This window comes from Haliaeetus albicilla, chromosome 1 (assembly GCF_947461875.1).
Source record: "Haliaeetus albicilla chromosome 1, bHalAlb1.1, whole genome shotgun sequence".
Lineage (NCBI taxonomy): Eukaryota > Metazoa > Chordata > Aves > Accipitriformes > Accipitridae > Haliaeetus > Haliaeetus albicilla.
This window is the reverse complement of record NC_091483.1, coordinates 4392493-4420276: the sequence shown is the minus strand read 5'-3', so window position 1 is coordinate 4420276 and position 27784 is coordinate 4392493. Positions and strand designations below refer to the sequence as shown.

At 39.8% G+C, this 27784-nt stretch overlaps 1 protein-coding gene across 1 annotated transcript in view; it reads left to right on the top strand.

Annotated features, from left to right (window-relative positions):
- LOC104316988 (bifunctional heparan sulfate N-deacetylase/N-sulfotransferase 3) overlaps positions 1–27784 on the top strand; it is a 205274-nt gene that overhangs the window by 101713 nt on the left and 75777 nt on the right. The gene's annotated exons all lie outside the window — the stretch shown is intronic.

Below are 27784 nucleotides of genomic sequence, written 5' to 3'. Positions count from 1 at the left end.
CTGACAGTGTAAGAATGTTTTTTGCACAGCTGCACAATATTTCTAAACCTTTCTCTGTATTTATCTGCAGGGACCTTACAGAAGTAATCCGCCCTTATGGCTACAAAGCTTAATTACTGTAATTCTGCTTTAATTTTGCTTCCACTGGAGTTTCTCTGCCTCATGCAGCTCTAGAGTAGCATTTATCGGCACACTTATTCCTTGGAATAAACTGATGTGGTGGGTTAGCGTAGGGCGCTGTCTGCCTGCGAAGTGTCAGGTAGACTGTAACTTACCCTGTTAATTTTTAAAACCTGTAACAGAGAGACAATATTGTGTTGCAAGGCCACCTTTCTGTGTCACCCCCCTAAAAGCTCTCTTTGTTTTGATACTGTTCGTATTTCTCAGGTTTCCACTGTCCTTTCTGTAGCAACCAGTTTCCTGTTGCTGCTGGAATGTCAAAAAAGTTATATTCTTCTAGATATTTCTGTCTATTTTGAAATCACCGAAGGGAAAAGTTTCCCCCACTATACTAATTAAGGAGCATGCTATTTGGGTAGCACTGAGGTTGATACTATCTGCATCTAGGTTTATAAATAGCATCTCTCTTTATTTGTTCATCTTTCCTGATAAATACAAAGCTACCATGCAGTCAGCTCTTCAGGAGCACCAGTTGCAGGCAACCAATATATGGCTCAAATATACGGTATTGGTAGCATCTATGTTAGAAATGTCATAAACCGTGGTCATGCAAGGGAGTCAAGAGTTCACAATTACCTTCATCTTTCTGTGAACGAGGACTGAGCATGCCTGCTGTCCTTACAGGTCATGTCAAACAATAGACGTGCCATGTGAGTGTAAATGCTACAACATTTGATTTTCCAGAGGGTAGATCAGATACAGACCCACAGCCTCGTCCCATATCCCCATGTTGTGCCCATTGCCCAGCAGAACTGCAGAGGAATGCACACAGGCAGAGAGCAGCTTCTGGACCTGAGCTTCCTTCAGCCCCTGGAAAAACATCTCTGCAGAGCCCCAGCTGGACCTCTCTAAAGACCTTATTTTTTCCTTCCTCCTTTCGGGGTGTTTACTTTGCAGCCACTCCACTGCATTGTTTACAAATGTAAAAATAATCCCTCTCAGTCTCTGAAGTGCAAACAAACTATGCTTTTTCATGGCATACTAGCAAACCCTTAAATAACTAGGACATTGTATTGGTGATGAGAAAAGAAAGCATTTACGTAAAGAACAGCTTGCCAAACTTTATAATTTTCTTCTGCAATCAAGAGAAAAGTAAAGCCTCTAGATTCTCCTAGCACAAATTTTAATGATTATTCTGTGCTAGTATTTGATATGAATATTTTCAGTAAGACTGTAGGAAAAACATTGCTTGTAATCATCTCGTAATGTAAAAACATTCAGATGGGTCAGGCAATGTCAAGAAGGCTGGGAACAGATCAGTAGCCAGCAAAGGTCAGCAAGATAGAAAATACATAATTATGATGTGGCCTGTTTAATATCCATGGTTAGGGAAAAGTAGTCAGATTGCAAAATACTGGTCCTTTTTTCCTGAACTTACTGTAAATATGTTTTCCTGCAACCTTTGTATGTCTGTCTTAAAAATAGGAGTGGATTAGGAAGTAGCAGTGTGCTTACAAGGCAAGGACCTAGATAACAGCCGTGAGAAAGTATATTAGACAGTCAAGGGAAAACACTGCAAACCCAGCTTCTGAATTGTAGTGTTTTAATGATTTTCAGAGGCAAAAAAGCCCTTTCAAAAGTGGATAGATGATCCCCTAAAGGAGGTTTCCTTCCCTATAGCTCCCCAACACAGATTATAATACAGAAAGGGAGAGTGTGGTTCGAAATAGTCAACCGTTTCAGTGGCATCCATCAACAAAAGGCAATGACAGAATGAAAGGGAGGAATATGAATAACATCAGTTCCTGGGTTTACACATAGAGAACAAGAGAACACATCTGCTTTAGGCTTTACATTGCCATAAAGACATGGTTGCCTGAGCCTCACTAGGGAGAAATGAGCATATTTTATGCACCAGGTACAAGAGTGGACCAGTTCATGTTTTCCAGACTTCACAGTATTGAATTATACTGTTATTTTTCAGTTGTAAACTTTTCAAATTTATGAACCAGACCTGATTAAACTACTCTGTAAAGGAGATAAATGAGGTATTTTTTCCAATTAAACAAAATTACTTCTTTAAGTCATTGTTTTAAGAGATCAGTCATTCTGTTGGGGAGGATGGAGGGGAGGATGCTTCATCATACAGAAATACTGAAAAAAGCTGCATTTTGGAGAAGGGGAGAAAGAACGTTAATAAAATTTGTAGGTGAGAGGTGCTATAAACACTACAGGAATAGAGACATAATAGAACAAAATAGTGCCTAGTGAGAAAAGTATATGCACTGGCAATGCAAAATGAGAATCAACCTGAAAAAAAATGCAGACAGACATCTCCTGGGGAAATTAATCCTGAGCACATGCATTCAATGAGCAAGAGAAAATTGGGAAATGGTAGTGATTAAAGAGACCCTGAGGTGAAGCTAGTCAACAAATTAGACAGTAGTAACAGTATGAGATGGATAAACAATGGTGCAATTTTAGGATACATCATGTTCCAAATATGGTCATTTCCTGGTCAGAGAACTAGTAAAAACTTTAGGCATCAGAGATGACTAATGTCAGAAGCAAGTTGACATTGGATTTCTGTGGTGCATGGAAGCCCTTATTCTGGCTTACTGCACTGATGAGTTTCACTCCTGCTGATTGATGAAAATAGAGATTGATTTCTCATGGTGTGAAACACAACAGCAACTTTCCTAATTATTATTTTCAATCAAATCATTGTGATTTTCCTATGAGAAGAGAAATAATTGAGAAAAATAGAGGCTTGAACCACTACATTGCTTTTAAATGTATTCAGTTTATACTTTAGTCTGGGAGGAGAGCAATCATTTCTCTTTGTCTTCTGATGGAAAATTTCCTCCTTCCTCCCCTCTTCACAATTTTTAGTAAAAAAACCTTAAGCATGATAATCTAAAAATCATCTCAATAGTAAAGAATTGCAATCACCAGTATTATCATGTAAGACCAAGGCAGACATGCACTGATTCAGTATAAAGGGCTGAATGCACAAATGCAAGATAGATCCCTTTATACCAATAGACTCCCAGTGGAGAAAAATCAGATTACAAACTGAGTTAAAGAAACACTCAATTGTCGTCCCAGTGCTTTATTTTCAACCCTTCTTGTAACTGGGAAATACGTCCTGAGCCAAAGACTGTTAAAATGCATTAGTTCAGGGAAGTACGTGAGCACATGCTTCATGTTAAACATCGAGCACCATGTTGGACTCAGGGGTGATAATCTGCTGCAGAGGGCTCATTCATGTTGTAACCACCCGTAGCTTCAGTGGGAAGGACCTTCACAAGAAGCATCCAGGTAAAAGCAGACATCAACAACCTGCTCGATAAAAATCTGCCACCCCCAAACACCCAAAATGTATTTCCTTTCCTCAAAAAAAAAATTTGCTTAGACATTGGCAGTCTCCTTCAGATGAAGTAAAATGCAATTTAAATTTCATCTATGACTAGCATTTTCTTAAATTTACAAAATGCAGAAAAAATCAGTATGTAAACGTTTAATTTTTGCTTGCTGCTTTACCTGGGGTTATCACAGCCCAAATTACGCTAGGGAGCCTGTTCCGCTAAGCTTTGCAAAAACGTTAGTCATCAAGAAGTTCAAGATCAGTGCTCTGATTTTTGAGAACTCTGTTTGCTTATCTCTAACCTGTGCTCAGTTCTTGTCCTGCAGTGAAAAAGAGCCTGTATGCATCTCTAGTTTATGCTTTTTTTTTGCTTCACACTGGGGAAAAAGAGAGACACCAAACGAAATTTTGGTCCTAAGTACATTGATCTAAATCTCTGCCAAAAGAAGTAGAGTCCCTCTGGAAGAATATTTTTCCATTGTCTTTTCCCATTTTGGATTTATGCTTCCCTGCCATTTGTGTCACTCATCCCACCACATTTCTTGTGATGCCTGTATTTCTCAGAAGGAGAACAGCAGCTTCTCATATAGTCTGACTGAGCAACATGACATTCGGTGTTTTTTAATTAGAGAATACAGTTCATGGAAGAACTGTGAGCCACAGCTGATAAGTGCATGTAAAATACAGCCCTTGCTCTTTTAATCCCGCTTGCTTATTTTACATAAGAACAGAGTCTTTGTAAGTGCCATACTGGAAGCTCATTATACAAGAGGAATAAAATTCAGCTTCTTGTTTTTATGTTATTTTTGTCGGAGACGTATCCCATATAGAGATCTCAACTCTAAAGAAGCCTTAATGTAAAAGAAAGAAACAATGGGATCAGGGACAAGCTTAATTGGCTTTTTCAGATGTTTAAAACATGAGGCCAGCACATTCATGTATGTAATGTACATGAGATGAGTTTCTGGTAAAGAACTAAATGAAGGATCTTACAATGGCGTACTGAATATGCGTGAATTTCCAGGGTTTGGTTTGGGGCTAAGGCATTGTGCTAGGGTAAATAGTCCACAGTAGCTATTAAGAACAGTAGTACAAGGAGTGCGATGCATCTGCAGTAGTGGTGGTGAGTTTTGCTCTGGTCTAACAAATCTGGCAAAAATCTCCTTAGGTGCACAGAAAAATCATTTGTTACCTGGGATTCAGGAAGATCTTCAGAAAGACTTACACTTGCTCTGCAGAACACAGAACCTAGATTTCTTCTTGTCGGATGCAAAATCTATCAGGCACATGAAGGACTCTGATCTCCTCAAGGGCAGTAACATATGGTCAAATCCTGCTCTCACTTACACTGGGGTCAGTCAGCCCTTTGCAAGATGTTTCTGAGCCCCATGTCTTTCACATGGGCTTTGTCCTGGAAGGGCTGGGGGGCATTCATCAGCGCCCTTAGTCTCTTGCTGGCAGACACAGGAGAGGGGAATGACAGTAGAATGTTGTCCCTGGTACCCACTTCGTCCCCCAACGGCTTCCGCTGTATCTCCATGTCACCACAGAATCTTACTTGAACCACAATGTTTCTTCTTTTTTTCTTGCTGTTTTTTTATATCCCGAGTACATTTCTGGAGCTTCATTGTACCCTGATCACTTTGTGTGTGCTGTTTTGCAGCTTATCTTGAGAAAGGTTTGTTTACAGTTGCAGAGTAGCCTCAGAATTTAAGCTACCGCAGCTCTAACAAACACTAAGTTTACTTTCCAGTGTTTACTTTTAATTTTTCATGCTTTTCTGTATCAAGTTCCCTTAGTATAACAGTGTCTGAGCACTGGGGGGGGGTTGACATTTGCTCACTGACACGCAGAAATTCCAATCGACCTCAGTGAATTTTAGATTATACCTTCTATAGGGAAGAATCAGAGATGCAACAAAGGTGATTCAAATTGTACGCTATCAATTAAAAATATGCACTCTTGAATGGATTGAAACTATTTCTGTAAATTTGCACTGAGGTCAGCAGATAGTTTTCCAAAAAACGAAAAGTCGAAACATATGGAAGCTTTGAAAACAAAACATGAAAAATGTTTTTCATTTCAGAATTGTATCATGAGATTAATTTTGTTGTCACTTAAAAAAAAAAATTAAAGTATAATAGCAGATTCAATTTGGTGAGAAAAAAACCCGAAAGAATCATTTTGGGTCAATTCACAAATTCTCTTGTTTGTTTAGCCGCTAAAAAATATCCTGAACTATAATTTATTCTCAAATACAGTTATTCTACCTGCAGTTTGGGTGCAGAAGCATAACATTTTTTAAAATGTGACCATGCGCTATTTGAAGGCTTTGGTTTTTTGAAGTAGACACATATATTCATTCTTTTATCCATCAGGATAGTTCAATTAGATTCAGGAGTACTTTTTAATAAGGTTACTTGCATAATTGGTTAACAGACCACATTTGCAAGTTTGTTTGATTAATGAGGAAAAAACCTTGTTTCTTAAACCAAGCTGCATCCTGGGTGCTTCCTAGCAGTACCTGAAGTGCCAAGTTGAACCTAGCAATACTGGAAAAGGTCAAAAATCTATTTCCAAGGCCCTGGTCTGAAAACTGTTAAAAATTCTGCGACAGTATGCTTTTATTGCACATTAGTTTTAATAGGATATTATTGGTTTGTGAGTACCCTTTTCCCAGATGCTGCCTACAACATAGTTTTTATTGCATAGCAGTTTTAATGTGATTTTACTGCTTTATAAATACACTTTTCACCATTCTTTCCTTGATACCATGGCTGTACCAATATGCTTGCACATTGCCGTTACTTCTGTCTTAAAATCAAGGTTAAAGCAATCACAGTAGGGCTTTGCAGCGTGAATGATAATTGAAAATGCATCTAGCAGGATGCTCTTGATATTCTATAAACAAACAATGCAGAATCTTTATTCATTATTTATAACTTGTTCTTTGTGACATTTCTTTACGAGACGTATCTTTTTCCTTTCACAGAGCTGAGCCAAAGCATATGTCGGGCCAGATGCATACATTTACCTCTCTCCTTTTCTCCCACCTTGAATCAGAATCTCTTGCTCTGCTTAGGTTCTATCTGCATATTGAACCAGCTGGTCCAGCACCAGCAGCCGCAGAATCATTTCATCTCACAACACACTGCTGCGTGTTCGTCCCACTTGTCAGGCTGCTCTTTAGTCCACGTTCAGTTCTGTGCTTGTTGGTAAATGACTGTTTGTTCTCCATCTAGCTGTTCTGGGTCTAGCTCTGCAGCATCTCTGCCACCAGAAGTCCCTGAGGGTACAGAAAGTTTTATGCAGATCTGACTCACGTCTATTTTTTATACCAGCTGAATCCTTAGCTAACAATGTTGTGTTTGCTTGCTTTTCTCCAGCAGGGATGAAGCCTAAAATTAAGCTATTAATTTTCTTTGGAGTTAGTTCAGAAGAATATAGGTAAAAGCATTTTTGCCTGTCCCCTCATTTGAGATTATCGGAAACCACAGTCAATTTTTATTTCACTGGATTTGCAAAAAAAAAAAAAAAGCAAAGCTGTTAAGCTTTTATTAAATGAAAACTGAAATTAATCATGCCTCTCCATACCTGTTTTAATCAGTTGCTTTTGATACCTATAGTTTCTCGTATTCTATTCTGACTCCTCTTTAGCTCCCAATCCCTCTTCCTTTTCTCCCTCAGTTTTTGTTTTAGAACATTGCTACGTCCAGTTTTTCTCTGTCTAGCTTGTTCCTCTTAAGTTGAATGCCAGGTCTTCTGTCTCCTGTGTGTATGTGAGGGAGACAATTTAACATCATAACCCTTTTTTGGCTTGCAGCTGCAGCTCAGCTGTCCTGTTCTCCAGAAGGCAATTTACCTAATTTGATTTTCACCAAACTCTTTTCCTTATGAATTCACCATATTTGCAGAGTGTGCCATACAGAGGTTTTAAAATATTGGCACAAGATTATGGTACCTTAATGCTCTACCTGTGCCCTGGTATTCCAAGATGTATTAAAAAAGTTATATCAGTAAAAAATTGCTGAGCCAAAATTTTAGGCTTCTACGTAGAAATAATCTAGATCTCCTGACTTAAAAGCATTTATCCACTGTCATTGTTATTTAGCATCCTCTTTGCAACTGATAGACTGGAAAGCGCCTATTTTCACATGATGCAGGTGCACCATCCTGTTTTTTCAAAGTTTAGAAAAAATATTTATGAAGTAATTCCAACTCTTCTGCACCTCTGTTAACAGTATATATTTGCCTCTGGTCTTCATGGATTTGAGTCTTTAAGTCTTTAGCAACCCATATGAAATTCCTGTACTTTTTAACCTATTATTTGTAGGGGTGTCTATCTATCCCTCATTTATTCCAGCCCAAACAATGGCCAGTGTCTAGTCCAGTGACTCATCTGATCTCCTGCATCATCACCAAGTCACAGTAGGCTTATCCCAGGTGGGTTGTGGTACCTTTTAGGTTAGAAAGACCCTTACTGAAGTCAGTGGAAAAATGCCTGCTGACTTGAATGAGGCCCGTGTTTAAAACTATTTTTTGGCACACCAAACTGTTCTATTTTTACCTGCCTTAAAAAAAAGATAAATGATCCTTCAGCAGAGAATTGTTTTCATATTCTTTTTTCTCTCTTCTTGATTGGATTTGTTTGGGGGGGTATAGCTTTGCAATTCTGTGAGGAGTAATGTCTCACTGTCCTTTGCTCTTTCTTACATAGTGAAGCATGCTGGTATAATTCAATAAGATTCTGCTATGTACATATCTTCTGATCTGCGAAGAAACTAATTTAATTCCAAATTAACTGCTCTCAAAAGTACTTTTTTTTTTCCTTCTTCATTTTAACACATTGCAAAGCTACAAGTAACTGTAGTCCAATTTTAATGAGAACAGTTGAAGGAAATACCATAGGTAAATGTCAGTGCATGTCAGCGTTAGGATTTAATGGATAAAAAAAATGCTTCTTCCATTGAGTTGTATATTTCCACCCTGTGTAAATAATTGTTTATTCAAATATATTTGTGTTAGGCCTAATAAGTTGTACAGTCTCCTGCAAATGAAATTCTTACAATGGTAAGAGTCTTATTTGCAGGATATCTGGAAGGGATTCAGATTACTATGCAGTGCTTCTAATACATAGAGTAAATTAAAATATAATGTGTACTGTTCATCCTAATGCTTCAGAAAGGGTGTTTCTTATTTCTGATGGTGAACATACTGCTAGTGACTAAAACTAGATGACCGCAAGACCAGATCTTGTGTAGAAGGTAAAAATTCTTTTTCCCTCTACCTTGTACACTGTTTACGTATATAGTGGCTGGTACAGAATACCATGCTGTTACAAACCACTAGAAATATTAATGTAACACATTTTAACTTCTGTGGTTGTGATTCTGACTTAGGGCCAGCTTTGGATATAGCAAGGTAGGCAGTTGCCCCAGGGCAACAGGCTAATAGTGGCAGCAAAGAGCCATTCTGCCCACACTGGAGGAGACAGGAGACTTACCTGTTTGAGCAGCAACTATTGCCTAAGCAGCCAGACTCTGCTTTTCCTCTGCACAGTTACACATCACCATCCAGCTTCCTTCAGCAGTTTCTCTCTCCACTTATCAAAGCCACAAACAAAGCAATACAGAGGCAAGAATACAGCTGTTGCTGGGAGGAGAGGATGGGGCAGGGAAACTCTTACAGATTGCTGCACGGAGGGAGGAATGGGAATGAGGAGAGGATCCCAGGAATAAAGATGCTTCAAAGTTCAACTGGTTTAGTGAGGAAGGAAAGTGATATTGCAATCCTGTCCATATTCGTAAATTCTCTCCAGCTTCTTGTTGCGCTTCAAAACCCAACTGATCTTCACCTTCACTTCCTTAACCCTGAGTCCTCCAACCTTTGTGATCCTCCTACTTCATCCCCTTCAGTTATTTTGTCCTTAATTTTGCTTGCACTGCTTGGAAGCATTAAAATTACTTCAGACTGGTTTCTTTGTGTGTCCTTGATGTGTCCGTATTCATCTCTTCCCTGATATTTGCATTCTTCAGTAGACATAGTCGGTTTTGTTCTGTGTTTGTCCAGCAGTTAACAAAGTGAAGGGGTTCAATGTCAAGGGCTTACAGGAAATAATTTTGGCAATAAATATTAGGATAAAGTGTTCAAATATTTCTACACCAAAATTTTTTGTTAACTCTAACCTTGTTATCAGTTTAAACACAAGCATTTCATCAATTTGTTACTTAAAGAAGGTTTGCTGTCATGTTCAATAGGGGTAAGGCAAAACAATTAAGGCATCCACACATATCTTCATTTGAATGGTCACGTGTTCTGTTCCTCTGGTTTTCTGCGAAGTCCTCAGTCTGTGCCTTGGTCTTGAAGCCTGTAGAAGGAACTTCCTGGCTTTGAGTAAAAAACCCACAACCCTGATCATTTGCATAAATCACCAGCCTTTCACATTTATCATCTTAATGAAGTCTGCAAATTTTATTCCTCTCTCTTCTTCCCTCTTTACACATTCAGAGCAATTTAGAGACACCATCTCCATTCACTGTTAGAGGGAACCCATCCCAACATGCTAACAAGTTGGAAAGGTAGAATTTTATACTGTGCAATAAAGGAAATATCACTGTGCACGTACTTATCACATGAATACAAGAACTGATTTAAATCCTCTTTGTGGCATGAAAGTACATTGATATTGAACAAAAATAAAGTTGGTATTTCCTAAAGCTTTCTGTGTTGACCTTAATTCTGAATTGCCTATCTAAGAATCAAAGTTCTAGCTGTCATCTGGTTCATATCTTAAGTAGAGTGCACATCCCTGTGTCTATATTAAAAATAAACCCAAGAGAAATAGCTTTTTGACCTTCAGTTAATTATTTTAGACTGGCTTAGAGAAAGCAGGAGTTATTTCACAGCCGCATTCCCATGTATACTATTTCCACAGATTTCCCCCCAAAAGAATGACACGAAATAAATTACTTTTAAGGAGATATATAGCTCCATGAACAAGAACAAAGGCTCTCTTAAGTATTCATCATAATAAGACCATGGAACTTTGCAGTAATTTCTTTCATTTTTTGAAGTGGACTGTTCTTCAGGCTGCTCTTCATGAGTATAGGTCAAGTATCAACCAGAAGAAAAGCGTGATTAACTTCAAATTATGTAAATAATGGAGGTCAAGAGAAGAATAATAAATCTATTCTTTTTTTTCAGAAAATTGAAATAAAAATAATCAAGACAGGAATTAAAACAAATTAGATTCACTGAATTTTCCCTATAATTCTTCAAAGGTAGAAGCAAATAGGATTTGGGGTTGGTTTTGTTTTTTGGGGGTTGGGGTTTGTTTTTCTTTTTTTCTGAATGTAATTCAGTCTGATTGCTTCTGCATACAGTGAATTGAAACGAAGAAAAAGCTTCATTAGCATCACGACATATACTTGTGCCTAAGTTCCATAATTCTTTCAGGTTTGACAAAAGAAAAAGACATGCTTTTTGGTCACAAGGATAGAAAACTAATTAAGTTTTCTTTGAAAATGACTGCAAGCTTCTCTGAAATGAGATATTTTTTTCCAGCTTTTGAATTATTTCCAGTTCCAGCATAGTCTAAAAGTTACAGACCAAGAAGACTGAACCAAGCAGAGCAGAACATTCTTGTAAGAACATCTACTGTGCCTCAGAGAATTTGCTTGTATATCTGATGGTAACATATTTTGTACTTATTTGGGTCTCAGCACCACAGACTGCTTTTAAAGCAAAGCAACTCATAAAACTCAGAAGCTGCCAAGGTTGGCTAGAGCTGTCAAGTTGGCACAACAGAAGCCCATCCAGTCATACCTGAGAGCAAAGAGGCTGTATGCCTGCTCACATAAGACCAGTCTAAATTCAAGTATGAGTTAGAAACACTAGGTTTTGGGTTTTAATCAAATCAACTATCAGCAGGGTGAATGGCTTTGCAGCAAAAGATTTATAAGTGGTGTACTCCTGTACTCTGAAGCATAAATAAACTGCAGGAAGCACCATAGGTAATTTGCCTCTAAAAACACAATTAGAAAAAAGAAAAGTTTTATGATTTTCTAGGGCTCAACACTGCAGTAATTATTACAGGAATATTGTAATTAAAATCAGTGAAAGTTTTACTTCATTGAATAAGGTCTACAGGAGCAAGATAATAATTTAAGAAATGGTAAAGCATATATTAAGAGAACTAATTTGTTCTCAAAGCAGTCAAGCAAGTCAGTTATCTCACCAGTGACTTTTGAGAAGGTACAAAAGCTGAGTTTAAGACATTTCTGACAGAATGCCCTCATGGCAGCAGCAAATGTAGAGTAAAATCCTTCAGTTTCACGGAATGACAGAATGGCTGAGGCTGGAAGGCACCTCAGGAGGTCATCTTGTCCAGTCCCCCAGCTCAGGCAGGGTCACCCAGGGCAGGCTGCCCAGGACCACGTCCAGATGGCTTTTCAACATCGCCAAGGACGGAGACTCCACAACCTCTCTGGGCAACCTCTGCCAGTGCTCGGTCACCCTCACAGTGAAAAAGTGTTTCCTGATGTTCAGGGGGAACCTCCTGTGTTTCAGGTTGTGCCCATTGCCTCTGGTCCTGGCACTGGGCACCAAGGAAAAGAGCCTGGCTCCATCCATCCGCTTTGCACCCTCCCTGCAGGTATTCGCACATGTGGAGCAATCCTTCCTGAGCCTTCCCTTCTCCAGGCTGAACAGTCCCAGCTCTCTCAGCCTTTCCTCATAGGAGAGATGCTGCAGATACTCCAGAGAGATGCTATGGTTTGCTTTAGGCACTCTGGTTTTGCTTTTTTTCTGCCTTTATATGAAGTCTGATTTGGCCTATTAGTAGGGAGCGGTGCAGAGGTGCAGTATCTGCTAGGTCAGCATGGTTTCTACCCATCTGGTAGAGGTAATGACTTAAATGCAGGGATGTGCATGTTAGATCCTTTACTGTTCTCTTAAATTCCCTTAGACTCCATTCATATACAGCTGTGTCTCAGATGAGGTAATTTGTGTGTCAAAGAACTGGAGGAAAAGGCAGCAAAGGTTAAGTTACCTTATTTATTGGTGGACCGAATGTGATAGGTGAACGAGAACAGTAGTAGCATTCCCATCCAGCACATTTTTCTTCTAGCTCTTACAACTCTCAGGGGTCATTATGGATTCCCACACTTTAAGATTACTCACTTAAATCCCTTCACCCAGCCTATCCCAGCAGTACAGTCCAGTTTCACGGAACAGATCTGGTATCACTGGATCCCTGCTATTCTGAACTTTGCTTACTCTTGTCGCTTTATGACCCTTTACATCTGTGTCTAGGCTTCATATTTTTGAGTCTTATTGCCTTCATGTAAAAGAGGAACAAAAAATGTAGTAATATATCCTACTACTTGGAAATCCTACAGAGGAAAACTGGTTTTTCTCATAGAGGTAAATGAAATTCAGCAGCAACATGGACGTAGGCTCTGCTCATTCTAAAAAAAATCTCCTCCTGCATTTCTCCTCTTAGAGGAGATACTGAAAATGAGCCTTTAAGACTGAACTTCAGTCTCATGGACTGACTGCAGTACAGGAAAGGTTTCATTATGCAGGAATATTTGAATAAGGCTTAATAGATATTTTTCAGTCACTTGAAGCACCAGGTAGTCTTTTATTGTGCACTATATTGTACAAAAGCTAAAAAAGAATGAGAAAAGTTCTGAGAATTTTGATGGGGGGGAGTTCACTTTTTGTCTGGAAGTGGTGGGTGACAGCAAAATGAAAACTTCCTGAAAAAGATGATACTGAAGCACCTGATGTTTTTATTAGCTTGCATTAAGCGAGGTGCAAGTAACTATTATAAATGTGGGAGAAGTGCATATTATGAAGTGCATGGAAGGGGCATTTTTGAAGACACATTATACCAGTAATGCTGTTGTCTTGTATCAAAGAAAAGGTCGTGTGTTTTTTGATGAAAAAAGTGTGAAGTCCTTCATCTCATTCATGAGAGGCAAATTGATGAGTCATGGAGCAGAAAGAGTTGAGGAGGGATTTGAGGATGTTTTCCAGGAAACGGGACCACTCTCCCGGAACAGAAAAGCCCAGCTGCTCCACAGTTGAGATCCTCTGGACATTTGTCTTGGCCTGATAGCCCCAAGAGTGGCTGTGTAGATTGATTTTGCTGGGAATCACAGACCAAGTAGAGAATATTATGTGTTGCCTGTTATAGAGGGAAAATGAGATAGTTTCAAAACAATTAATGCATCAAAAGGAAATGTTTTGCATTATAGGGAGAGTAGCATTTGGGAAGTAGGCCAATGCCAAGCAGGTTTTCATGCTGGTTATTTCAGAAAGGTTCTGCCAGGTGTCTTTAGAAAACCGTACAGGTGTTCTTGCACAAACAGAACACTGAAGCTTTCTCTGCAGACTTCCATTTCATTTGTGTCTGATACTTTGGATACTCTGGCTATTTCTCTGGAAAACACAGTGCATTTTTTATGGTAGAGGGTTCTATGTTTTATTAAATTAATTTTTTTCTGAGGAAATAAAGGTAGATCAACATTGTGACACACTTCAGGCAGCTTTGGGATAAAAAAGGCTTTGAGCTAAAGTCAGTCAGTGAAATAAATTCTGAACAACAGATTACATAAATGAAAGTTAGCAATAAAAGCATGCATGCGGATTACCATAAGGTCGATTGTATGTGCAATTTGATCTTAGTTCAATGTCAGTTTTCAAGGCTCTTGCCAACAGTTTCGGTTTGGAAAGGAAGAAATAGTATTGGGTGCTGTGACTTTAAAAACTCATCATTGCAAGCACAGGGGCCTTTCAGGTTTGTGTCCTTTTTCTTGTACTTTACACATGTCTACACATATGAGACTCTTACTGTTACACGCAGTCAGTTGGAAGAGGGTATAGAATAAAGCTGAGTTCTTGCATTGGCACTGAGCATTGAACGGTCACTCGACACTCACTGGAGAGCTCACACAACGTTTCAGTAAACCCAGGACTCCAGCTGATAGTCAGAGCACTTCTTCCTCTTGTACACAGTAAAAGTACAAGTGGCAGTTCAGAAAATGTATAATTACAAATAGCAGAAGAGGAGAGATCACTTCTGAAATCCTACTGCTTTTGGTTAGCAGTTGAAGAAATGTGTTAAACTGAACAGGCACTATAATTTACATATCTATTTTGTCCACAACCGTTTGAGCATGAGGTGGCAGGAGGGTTAATGTGTTTTAACTTCTCCCAGTTTTCCTATAAGAATACTGCCTAAGCTGTCAATTTAATGCAGAGGTAACTGAGTGTTCAACATGGTGACAATTTCCCAGCTCCTGAGTAAGTATTGGATTTTTCTGTCCTTGGTTTCATAAAACAGTTTTAAAGACAAACCTCTTGGTAACTATGCGATTTCAAAACATAAAACTAATATACTCTGTTTGTGAATGACTAGGGATATAAAAATATTTCATATTCTATCTACCATATGAAAATTAACACTGCATTATACTAACTCTTGGCTTGATTTAAAAATTTGTATTGCTGGCTGTTATGTAAATTTGGATTTCTATTCTTCTATTCTTTCACCTGGTAGAAGGTATGCTGTAAATGGCACATCTAATACCAAAAAAAAAAAAAAAAAGAAAAATGAAAAGCTTACACGGACAACAACATGAACAAGTGAATGCTTCAAAATTCAATTAAGGCTGAAAGAAAAAATGTTGCACTAGGGACTGTCTGCTGCAAAATAGGGGGACATTTTCTGTGCAATAGTCATATAACTTCTTCGAAGAATACAGGACTTGTCATCACACTCATTAGATTGTGTTGAGAATGCAGCCTCCCGATTATATGGAAAAATATTGTTCTTTTGATTTAAAGGGGTGGGAAAAAGGATGTGATTCATTATTTTTAAAGCAAAGACCTATATAACTGGGTGTCTCAAGGGCATCACTACACTCATAGAACTTTTTGCTTCTAGAGCTGATATTTCAAGCTGGCTTGTGTCCACACCAGTTGGAAATCACTACCGTCTAAGACCTGGTCCTACATTTCTTGGCACACAAAAAATCCTCTTAAGTCAGTGGTAGCTTTGTATGCAGAAGGAATTCATAATAAACCTCTCTTAATTACTATTCAGTGGCTTTTGTGAAGTGAGAGTTCTCAGTTCAGTTCCCAATGGATGCCTTTGGCAGTGAAAGTAACCAGCACCACCACAGCTAGTTTTGTCTGGTATCTTAGCTGGGACACAGTGAATGAACAGGTACCTACCCACTTGCTACCAGCTGTGACCCTGAAGTCACAGAGTATTGCCCGTTGCAAATGAAGCTGTACAGGTTTGCGTCTCCATTTTCCCAGAAGTAAGAAGTGAGAAATAAGAAAAGTTCATTTGTTGACAATCTTATCTTTCACAATCGTTGTATAAGTTTAAAAAAAAAAAATAGAAGACTGAGTAAAATAAGAACAGAGACTGTAATTAAAAAACTTTACAAAAACATTTTTCCGTTTGGTGTAGAGCAATTCTTCAGTAGCCTCAGCCAGTCCATTTCAAAGGTAGGCAGATGTGTTAGCCTCCAAATGAACTGTAAAGCACTGGTCACCACTGGACTGCTTAGCAGTCCAATAGTGTCTCTTAAATGTCTTTCATAATGATTAATACTAACACAGTACAATGCTAGGACAGTATCCATATACTTCACTGCTTAGAGTTTTGCTGTGCACAGACAGCTGTTTTTTGAAAGAAACTTTAAAACGCCAGGCAGGTAGCTGGTTTTGCCTGCATTGGCAGACTGCATTGTGTCCTCTCGTCCTTTCCAATGCCATTTGCAGTTACAGCTTTATGTCACACTGTTGACCCACCACCTGTCTGTGGCACTGTTTATATCATATACATGGCTGCTGTGGGTGTAGGAGGTTTTGACTTCTTGGGCTTGACCAAGGCAGTTCCTTGCCTTCAATCTGAGTACGATGAGTCACTCCATTTTGGGGAGCACAACACGTGCAAAGGGCTGCAAGCCAGTCTACCTTTCTGTAATGCAAGTACTGCTTGCTTCTAGCTGTTCCTTCTCTGGCTTTCCAATCTCTTTGCTTTATTCGTGGGCCAACACTGAATCTCTCGTTTGCTTTTCTACTCAGTTCCTGACTATTAAATGTAAGTCTTGTGGGTAGATAGAGAATGGCTGGGTGTTTCTCATATGGATATGTGTATTCACACAATAATAACAGTACTACCCTACATCTCATTAGAAAATACTCATGGAAATTTCAAAACTATTGAAAAGTATTTTAATATGCCAGTCTGAGAACTAAGAGGTAGGGGACATTCTTCATTACTCTGCCACTTCTAGAAGAAGAGTTCTAGAAATGCTCATGTAAAGACTGATTTATTAAAAACTGTGATGCAGCTTGTCTCACGCGAGTGCTGTCACTATGTTACCTTTGGAAGAAGGAGCTTGAAAATCTGTTTTATTCAGTGTTTACAGGCGTAGAGAGTAAGATACTGTGGGAGGAGACAAATCTGAGTTTGATCGCTTCATATTGAAAGCTGAAGAAAATGAAAGAAGGGGGAAAATTAGCTTGTCTGTTGTTAATTTACTGCTTTGTTGGTTTGAGCAATAGCTAATATACCTGTCCAATGACTTCAGTGCAAACTGTATTGGGCCTTTTCTGATACCAGGTGAACACATATCAACAATTCATGCTTTTTCAGCTATAGATTTTCCCTAGAAGAAAGCATCTATTATATACAATAGCTGTGCATATGACTTCTCACAAGATGCAAAGCCTAGGCTTTCCGTCAAATGTCAACAAAGTTAAATTCCTGCTCTGTATGTGAATTGATGGACTTGTCTTTCAGAAGTGACTAAGAAGGCAGAGAGTATAGTGTATACAGTATGATGATGACAGAAGGAAAGAGGGAAAGGATTAATTCTTATGTTTAAATAACATCATCAACATCTGGCAGAAATTGGGAAATGACATCTGTCATAGAACACAAGAGCAGAATCATTTGTGAGTAAGCGATATAACGGGAGCTGTATCTTGCAGCTATGGCAGTCTGCTAGCAAGGGAACCTGCTTCAGTACTCCTTCAGGGCCATACTGTGCATGGTACAGCAGAGATCACCAAGTGGAAAATAGCAATAGCATGCTAAAATACATTTGCAGAAGACACAAGATTGAGCACCAGAAATCTACAAAGATGGATTTTTCAGGAGAATGTGTCCCTGTCCAGCACAGTAATTCATCTTCATCTAATAAGATATAGAGCACAGTCAAGTGTGCATAAATCATTCCTTGTTTGTTCTATTTGTACTGTACGTGGACGGGATTAGAGTACTTTGGACACTGCTTATGTCAGAGAAGAAATACTGCAGTGTTAAGATAAGAAAAGAAGGAGAATGCTCCTGTGCTACAGGCAAAACATGCGCCTCCACCAATCTGCGGTCAGGAGCAAGCTTCAAATGGCAAATATTGTCTGGAAGAGCAAAAATACTATTTCTAGCCAAATCATTTAAAAACAACGCCCTGTACTAATTGAGAGGGTCTGGTAGGGCATAGTGTCCCTCTGAAAAATACCTGACACAAAAACATACTGAGGTGGAAGCTCCTCAGTAGGAATCAGAGCTCTTTAGTTCTTCTGCTGGCTCTGGTGCTCACTCATTGTGAACTTGGGCCTTTTATTTAAACTCAGTATGCCTCAGCTTTCCCATGTGCCTTATGGCATTTAATGCATAGGTCCATCTTAAAACCGGTTAGGTATTTTGCCCCTGTACTCCAGCTGGGTCCTAGAACAGGAAGAAGTTTATAAGGTAAATGTTACCATATTACTCTTATGAGGCATGAGGGAGGCCAATAGATTGAAGAGTTAGATTCAGGAAACCGTCAAGCTCTTTCAACATCTCACTGGCCACAGCAAACCACTGTGTTTTTAAGACTGGAACTCATGGGACTGACTAGGGGGATTAGGCCCACGCATTGAACAGAATGATAAGCAGAGATGATCAGTAGTCAGCCTCCGATATCACAGTGAAGGCAACTCCCTTAACTTCTGCCTAAGATTATTGTATCACAACCCTAGACGTGCACAACTGCAAACACTTCCAGTGGTTCTACTGTATCTGTTTCTTGCATTGTAAAAGGAAGACTTAAGTCCTGTAGCCTCTGTAGGCTACATTTCAGTTGGAGGATGTTATATTGATACTATTAAAATTACAAAACTTCTGTATCTGATTTACATGGAGAGTAAATGAAAGGGTCTCTCCCTCTCTCTCAGGAGAGACGTCGGTGGCCATGGTGAAATTTATCTTGGTACAGTATCACTGACAGCCTCTGAAGCCAAGGATGGCTAGTCACATGGCTTAGATATTTTAACAGGGAGGGACTAACATGCTGAATTTACCTTTGTGTAAATTGGCTTATGAAAGCTGACAACGCTTCTCTGTATTTTTTACAGCATTGCTACTATGAGGTAAATTTTGTCCTTTTTTCATCTAATAATAGCCTTGCTGAGATCAATATTATTGTAGTTCTGTATAATGTGTGTGGTTTTGTTTTAAACGTGTACATCTTATTTATATCTGGCTTCTCTGGGGAAAGGAAAAGAGAGAAAAAAAGGGAAGAAAAGGGAAGAGGGAACAGAAGGGGAGGGGGAAAGAATGAGAAAAGCAAGAAGGCAGGAAAAGGAAAGAAATGGGGGAAAAGGGGATTCTCCCCCTACTTTCTAAGGTTGTTACCCATTTGCAGCCCCTTTGAACAGGAAACTCTTAGCTTCAAACCATGGGGACAGTGTGCTGGTAGAAGAGGAATAAAAGGGAGAAGGAACGATTCCTCAAAGAGGCAGAAAGATTCTGAGACGAGGATGCAGCCGCTTCGCTGATGCCCCCTTCACTGATAGAAGCACATGGCGGCTGCCTCACATGCGGTTCATATCTGAGCTCTGCCCTACTCGCACCAGTAGCAAATGGCTCTGCCTTGCACACAGAGGGATGCACATGCTCCTCGTGATCACATTGCAGCAGCCCAGGCCTATCTTTGGCAATCTAGCCCTCCTGAAGTGCCTCTTGAAGAGAAGAGGCTCTGAGAATTAATCAGGACTTTCACTGTGGTGGGAGAGTAATACTTCAGGAAATACAAGATTTGCAAGTAGCTTGCTATTTTTGTTTGATTTTGTTCTTTATTTGATAGTAATTCATTTGTTTCCTGGAAGGGACAGACTATCTCCTGTGTGGTCACAGCCCTTTCCACCCCCCTGTGCGGATGGGTCATGCAGAGCAGCCCAGCCCCACAGCAGGACATCAGCAAAGCCCAGCCTGCACTCAAGCACAGAAGTCGGGGATGCAGCATGCCACAATGACCGTGCTTCAGCCCGCTAGAGCCGTGAGAAGAGGCATTCGCCCCCTGACTCAACCCATAATTAATTTCTGTACTACCGTACTAGAATTATTTGTATCCTCATTTCAGTATTGCAAATTGTGTCGATTCCTCGCCCAGGAGCGTAAGACTGAGACAATGCAAGAGAGGAGGGAAGCAGGGGGATGCTGTAAATGAGTCCACGCCTCTGACTCTGAAGTTACACAGAGATTGCTAGGTCTTACTGCTACAGAGGCTACTCCTATGTGTACAGTCAAGTGTATACTTGATTTGTTTGCAGGATCAAACCTTTAAATACGATCCAGATGATTACAAATTGTGTCGGAAGACACAATGTAGTTATTACAGAATCGCAGTAGTGTTGTCATGCAACAGAGATACCAGTTGTGCTCCCCCTGCTGAATTGAAGGATGATAGAAGCATCGCTTACTGTTAATATATCTGTATAATCTCAAATGTGCATGACACTTCACGGGCAAATGATGAGTGAGCGCCGTATCTGGATTTTGTGTAAGTCAGCTTAGTTCTCTAGCTCCATCTGTGCCCTATCCCATGGAGTTCATGACCTAGGAGAAAGCACGATGCACGAGGGGTGTGGCACATCTCGGGAAAATAAAATGCAATGGTAAGTCTGACATTTGGGGCTTTGCTGAAGCATTATTTTCTAGGCACAGGTCCTAGTAAATTTCACAGGGAATTACACACAAAATTCATGGCATTATAAGGCATTATGATTCACTGCTATTATATGACCACCAGCTGCTAGCTTAAACCTACTACGTTTTCTTCTCTAGAACAACACAAGCTGAAAGGTAGAATTAAACTCCTTGTGGCAGGCGCCACCTTTTTCATATATTTGCACAATATCTAGTGCAGTGGGACACTAATAACAATAGGAAATTTCAGCTTTTAATTTTAATCTTCAGTCTTTCTGGGTTAGCATTTACCTTTAAGGTGACTTAACTTTTTGCATGTAATTGCAGTCTCTGGATCTTTGAAAAGAACTGTTTCTCTTGAGTTTTCTGAGTGGAATAAAATACTCTTATTAGCCTGTAACCTTTTTAAAATCCCTCTCCCATATGGTATTCATGTGGCATCACATATTAAAATATAGGATAATACCCTGGATAATATGTGCTATCATGAATATCCTTACTTGATGAACAGGGTAATTAAGATCTCTGCGCACGGTGCATGATTACATATGGGCAACCTATTGGCATAATTCATTATGATTAAATAAAAATAATAAATGACAAAAATAAGAGTTCTACCAGTATATCTGATATTTTAATCCATTTCATGTTTGGGGAGAACTGAAATATTAATAAGCAGGAAAATAAAGCATTCAAATTAATTCTAGCAGGAAAAAACCCTCAACTTTTTCCTCTTTCTTCTCTTTACCTGTTGACTTCTGGGACAGATGACAATCTGATACATTTCCCCAGAGGCTAAAATCTTGCGTTCCAGAATACAAGCTTTCATTAAAAAATTATAACTTGGAAAGTGGTGTTCATATTCATGTGAACAGAATGCAGGTGCTCTTCTTTGCTAGTGCCTACAGACAGCCTGAAACAATCAATGTGACAAACAAAACCCCGCAGCTCTATCAGCTGATAGCAACTTTAAATGTCAACGCTGAGGATTTATTATCAGTGTTCTCATTGTTGTTGATCCCAGCACAATAAAAAATATAGGGTCACTGATCAATAAGATCCTTTTAAGTCATCAAGTCCAATCTAGCACTCTGATGAATAATGTCCTGTAGTCGCTCAAGTTCCATCTCAAAGTTAGCTATGCTTTTTGCCCTCAATGTTCACGGAATGAGTCTGCTTCACTCCGATGATTTAAAAGCTGCTTCTAATTTCCAGCCTAACTATGTACACAGTTTTTATCCAATCATTTTTATGCCAAAAATCTTTTGTCTTAAATACTTGTTAGCTACCATCATGTATTTATCTCTCCCCCTCGCGTGCAGCAGCTACATGACCTCCCAGCCTTCACCTTGTCTGTCGTACGACAGGCTGCATATTCCCCTGATCACGGCAACAGCTCTTCTCTCCACCTCTTCCACTTTGAATCACTTTCCCTGAACTTTAAACAGCCTTCCAGGTGAGAACTTATCACAGCCTTATGCAACAGCATCAACACTGTCAATATTTCCACCTCTTCTTTCCCTCTGCAAACGCCGCTTGTGTATTTTCTAGACACATCACTTTGGCAGCTGACAGACATTCTCTAACTTTGACTAGTACCCACGTCCTTTCTCACCTCAGTGATTTCCAGCTGATGAGCTCCCAGTTTATAGCAGACATTCATGTCATTGATCCTGCAGTGCGTTACCTTGCATTCTGAATCTCTTCCCATTCCTGTGCAAACTCCTCTGTTTATTGCTCTTTGTTTGCTGCCTCCAAGGGCGCAGGGAAGCCAGGCTCTGCTTTAGGTGTCGCATGTTCAAGGAGCAGAGAAGGCAGGAGGAATTTATTTGTATAGAAAAAAGGGAAGGGCATGAAGAAGTTGAAGGCAATGCTGAAGAATGCTTCTTTTCTTTAAAAAAAATTAGCTAAATTAGCCTTGTTCTCCAGAGTTACTTGTGGTGAGGGAAAGGAAAGATGAAATTATGGTGATTTTTCCAGCTAACTGTAAATGACATTCTGCTTTGGGAGGAGTTTGGAATATTGCTGTACTGAAGAGGTGGGTACAGCAATTGAATTTTTTTCCCCTTTGCAAATTAAAAGATTTTTTTAGAACTTTTCCTTTGTTATTAACAGGAAAAATGAGTTGGTTTCAGGGTAATAATGCAAGTTCTTCTTAGCCCAGAGTATGCTCTGTTTTATTACATATCCTAAAATCAATTTTTAACAGAAGTTTTAATTACGTATTACTTCCTTAAGAAGGACAAAGATGCGTTAGAGTGTCGATAGTGCTTATAGCAACTTGGTTTCTTTTTAATTCTCTTCCATCCCCATTATCACTTTCCTGTAACCAATTTCAATATTACTAAGGAGCTTTCACTCAAATTGACATACATTCAAAACAGCTAACTAAAATTAATACATTCTGAATCTATGCTGCTATTTTTCTGAATATTTATTAACTTGAAACCTACAAACCTGGTATAATGGGAAGGAAAAGTCTTTCCTCTCTTTTCATAAGCAAATTTCCTGGTAAATTGTGACAGAAAATACTCAGTCCTCCTCATTAATGAATCTATCTTACACTTCACATGGCATGTGACTTGAGTAGTCAATGATGGTTTTGCAGCTTAGAACAAGAAATACCTAATGATTTTTTGAGCTGCTTCAATTCCAAAGCTGGCCATTTGATCATTGTACAAAGATGACAATTGTCTCGATACCCTGATTAAAATGGAATAAAGCATATTTATAACAATAGTTTATTCTAAGCCTAGAGATAAAAATGCCTTTCTGCTGCCAAGTAGTCATCACCCACAGCATGTAATTAGCAACTCGCCTTCCACTGGTTTGAAAGATACTACTACAATGTATGGAGGTAGTAGGATTTTTCAGGATAAGGTATGGAAAATGAAATAGAAACTGCTGAAAAGAAATGATAAATGTATTTTCCATCTGAGAGCTAGCAACTTTTTAGAGAAAATGTGTAAGTGTGGCTGGTTTCCCATATTGTTTGCTACAGAATAATCTTTAAACACTTCACAAATGAAGGGTATTGTAATAACATGGGAAAAATGTAGTACAATTGTAGACTTGAACAGGGGGGTGGTTTTTTTTCTTCTCTGAGACAGCCTCTTAGTTGATTACTTTTTTGACCACATGTGTTTCTTAAATCTTAGGCCACATTTTTCTCTTCATTATATAAATGAAACTTGCAAAGAAAGGCTTTTCCAGTTTAACTAAGGGGAGAAATTAGGTCTTTGCATTTTAACATAGCACAGTATTCACTGGCTTCAGACCATGTCTGTTCTCGTACAGTGTGATATGGTCTCATAGTCTGAATTCAGGAACTTCTGACTTCTAATCATAACCTTCACTGAGTCACTGCCCTGATCTTTGGCAATTTCATGGAGTAATATTCTATGTCAAGTGTGTGGAGAGCAATACTAATATCAATACCCATGACAAAAATACCCTTTAAGGACTCATTAATTAATATTTGCATAGTATTTAAAAGATAAATATATTAAGCATTGTTTATATAGTATGCATATTAGATTTGTTTTAAAATCTAGTTTCTGATTAATCCAAAGACCATTATGAATCTACAGTAACTTTGCCTTTTGGCTAGTAGTGTTTGTAATAGCTTTAAAAAAGTAACAATGAAATGACTAATGACAGGCCAATGCCCAGAATCTCCTTGTTTTCAAATGCCTACATCACTGTAATGGCTCCCTGCAAGAAAATGTCAACAAAAATAATACAAATAGTAATTAGTGTTTGGTTAAAAGATGTATCTAATCTTTAAAATGGCAGGACTAGATAAAGTATTTCTCTATTAATTGAAAACTGTTGTTATTACATGTAACTGTCCAACCAATAACCTTTCCCTGGCTTATGGAATGATGCCCAAAGCAATCAATCTGTCTATCTTATAGACACAAATTGCTGTGGGAGTTGTAGTAATAACCACCATAACAAAAATGCCTAAATTTTACACAGATTTCAGCAGGACTTGGAAGGACCAAGAGTTTGTTTGCAGACTTAGAACCATGCAATGGTTAGAACTATTTCTTGCAGTAATAGCCTGAAAGAGATAAGACCACAAGACAAGATAGGATTCAGTTCATTTGAGAAAGATAGAAAAATTGCCGGTTATGCAAAAGGAGGAAGGACTGTGTGAAGACTTGAATTTGAAGAAAAATGTGAATGAGAAAGAGAGCATTCATGTGTAGAGGCCAGCAGTAAGAAAGGCAAAAAGCCGAGGCTATCACCAGGGAAGGTAGGCTACCTCTTTTTTAAGCCTACCTTTGTTGCAAGAAAACATATTTAAACATGCTCCAGATAGGAGAGGACTAAAAAGCCAAGCTGAACTGAAATGGAACTGTTGCTGGAAGTTCTTCAGCACATTTTGTTATCTTTTTTCGCTGTAGTATTCCAAGAGAAAGAGTGTAATCAGAGTTACCAGCTTGTGTGTAAATGTGCACACATAGTTATGTGTATGTATAAGGCCACAAGTAGTCAGCAGTGCTGTCAGAACACAATGTAATTTATATAGATAGGAATTCATTAAGGTACAATTTTCAAAGTAATTAGCTTGAAAACAACCAATTTATCAGAAACAGAACAGATATTCAAAGTAAGGATTCAATGCCAGATACTGAATGGCATTTCAGTGCCCAAGTTACTTGTTTTAGTAGGAAAGTAAAGGCTTGTGTGTACAAAGCATTTTATTTTTCCCAAGTTTAGTTAATTCATGCTGAAGTGATGTGTGGTCACATAAACTGAAGGCACGCATTAATGGGAAATCAGCGAATTCAAATTAGAATTGTGGTATGTCTGTAGAGGGACCTCGACAGGCTGGAGAAATGGGCCAGCGGGAACCTCATGCAGTTCAACAAGGGGAAGTGCAGAGTCCTGCACCGGGGAAGGAACAGCCCCAGGCACCAGGACATGCTGGGGGCTGACTGGCTGGAAAGCAGCTTTGCAGAAAAGGAGCTGGGAGTCCTGGTGGGCATCAAGTTGAACAGAAGTCAACAATGTGCCCTTGCAGGGAGGGCTAACAGCATCCTGGGCTGCATTAGGAGGAGTGTTGCCAGCAGGTCGAGGGAGGTGATCCTTGCCCTCTGCTCAGCACTGGTGAGGCCACACCTGGACCTGGAGTGCGGGGTCCAGTTCTGGGCTCCCCAGTACAAGAGAGATGTGGAGCTATGAGGGAAAAGCCCAGTGAAGGACAGCTAAGATGATTAAGGGACTGAAGCATCTCTCCTATGAGGAAAGGCTGAGAGAGCTGGGACTGTTCAGCCTGGAGAAGGGAAGGCTCAGGAAGGATTGCTCCACATGTGCGAATACCTGCAGGGAGGGTGCAAAGCGGATGGATGGAGCCAGGCTCTTTTCCTTGGTGCCCAGTGCCAGGACCAGAGGCAATGGGCACAACCTGAAACACAGGAGGTTCCCCCTGAACATCAGGAAACACTTTTTCACTGTGAGGGTGACCGAGCACTGGCAGAGGTTGCCCAGAGAGGTTGTGGAGTCTCCGTCCTTGGCGATGTTGAAAAGCCATCTGGACGTGGTCCTGGGCAGCCTGCCCTGGGTGACCCTGCCTGAGCTGGGGGACTGGACAAGATGACCTCCTGAGGTGCCTTCCAGCCTCAGCCATTCTGTGATCTGTAGTGTTGGTCTACATCCTAGAGTCTTGAATCCTTCACTTGGAATATAGTTGGTTTGGGGCAACAGTCTGAAATGAGGTAAGCAGTTTCCTTGGCAAACATTCCCAGGAATAGAACAGAAGGCGCTTTGCTTTAGTGTCTGTTCTTTACTGAATATATGGACACAAGTCAGTACATACGTCTGGGAACTAGGGTTTGGTCCCTGCCTTGCATAACAGCAGCAGCAGCATAGGTGTTGCCTTAGTTCATGGTGCAGACTAGCAGTTGTCTGCATGTGCTTCTGTTTTGCATGCAGTTCAGTAGCCCACCAGTTTCCCTCCCACCTAATTTCTTGTCTGGATTAACTGCTCATTTACCTATTCAGTTCTGGGGTGGTGCACATTAAATGTGACCTCAGATGTTGTGAACAGCCACAATTTTGGCATTTGTGGTAGCACTCTGTGATAACGCAGCACCACATTACTACAGTTTGTTTTGTGAGGTACTGGGGGCCAGGTAGAAATCTTGGCCATATGCACACTCAGCAGTGTCTTAAGATGTATTGCTAAGACATAACGCCCAGTTCACGCTGCAACGACAGCTCAAGAGCAAAAAACTGAAAAGTAGCACCAAGAAAGATCAAAGCTGTTAATATTCTTGCCAGAACCGCTCGGTACTACAGCTGCTGACTTGCAGTGCTGAAGCCCTCAGCTGCGAGATGTCTAGCACATCTCTGTGAGCATCCAAGTGCTTATGAGGACAAGCGGTATGTAACACTCTTCTGTCCATCTTGGCCAGTGATAAAAGCAGCGCCAGCCGCTCAAAAAGAATGGTAGGAGGGAAACCATGCACATTTGTGAGTTTGAGCTCACATCCAAGAATTTCAGTCACTTTTGGCAGGCTCCCACCCCATACGTCATAGCATGTTGTAGGAAAAATCCTTCGTAATAGAGAGGCCCCCAAACAAAACTGTATCAGGATACCCATGCAATCGAGGAGGTTAACGTGGGAGAAAATCCCTTTGTGTAGGACATTGAGAGGGCAACAAGATTTCAGATGGACTCTCTATTCCCTGGGTTAATAACCTCACGCAGAGTAAACGCGCGTGTCAACAAGTCCTCTGTCCTACTGGAAGCCTAGCTCATGGGGCCTGGGACCTCACACTGCTTTTTAGTTTAGAAAACATTAAAATTTGGGGTGTTCCCTCAGAGTGTGTCATGGGAATAAAAGGGAGAAAAAAGAGGGGAAAGAAGTAAATAACAATATTCCTGAATCAAGAGCTGTAAATTCTGCTGATGTTTGGGAAAGGAACAGTCAGGTGACTTTAGCTTTTTTCCTTTAAGTTTCTGTGTTGAGTGAGTCATAGGAGGAAAGGTTTGGACAGACAACTGCCAGTGATGGAGTTAATCTGGTATATTGTACTATCAGGCATTAGGTGAGCTAACAATCATCAAGCAGTTGTGAAGTAAATTAGCTAGATCAAGAGGGCACTTGTAAAATGTATTAATTTTATTTCCCATTTGTGAAGGCTAGAAGTCAGCTAACGCAGTTCAGACAGGGAATCCTAACTCCCTAACCTGCAGTAATGGAATAGCCCCATCTCCGGAGTGAAGGATGCAGAGTATCAGTGAGAAATACAGAGGGACTCACTCTGTTTAAGATGGGGTTAGA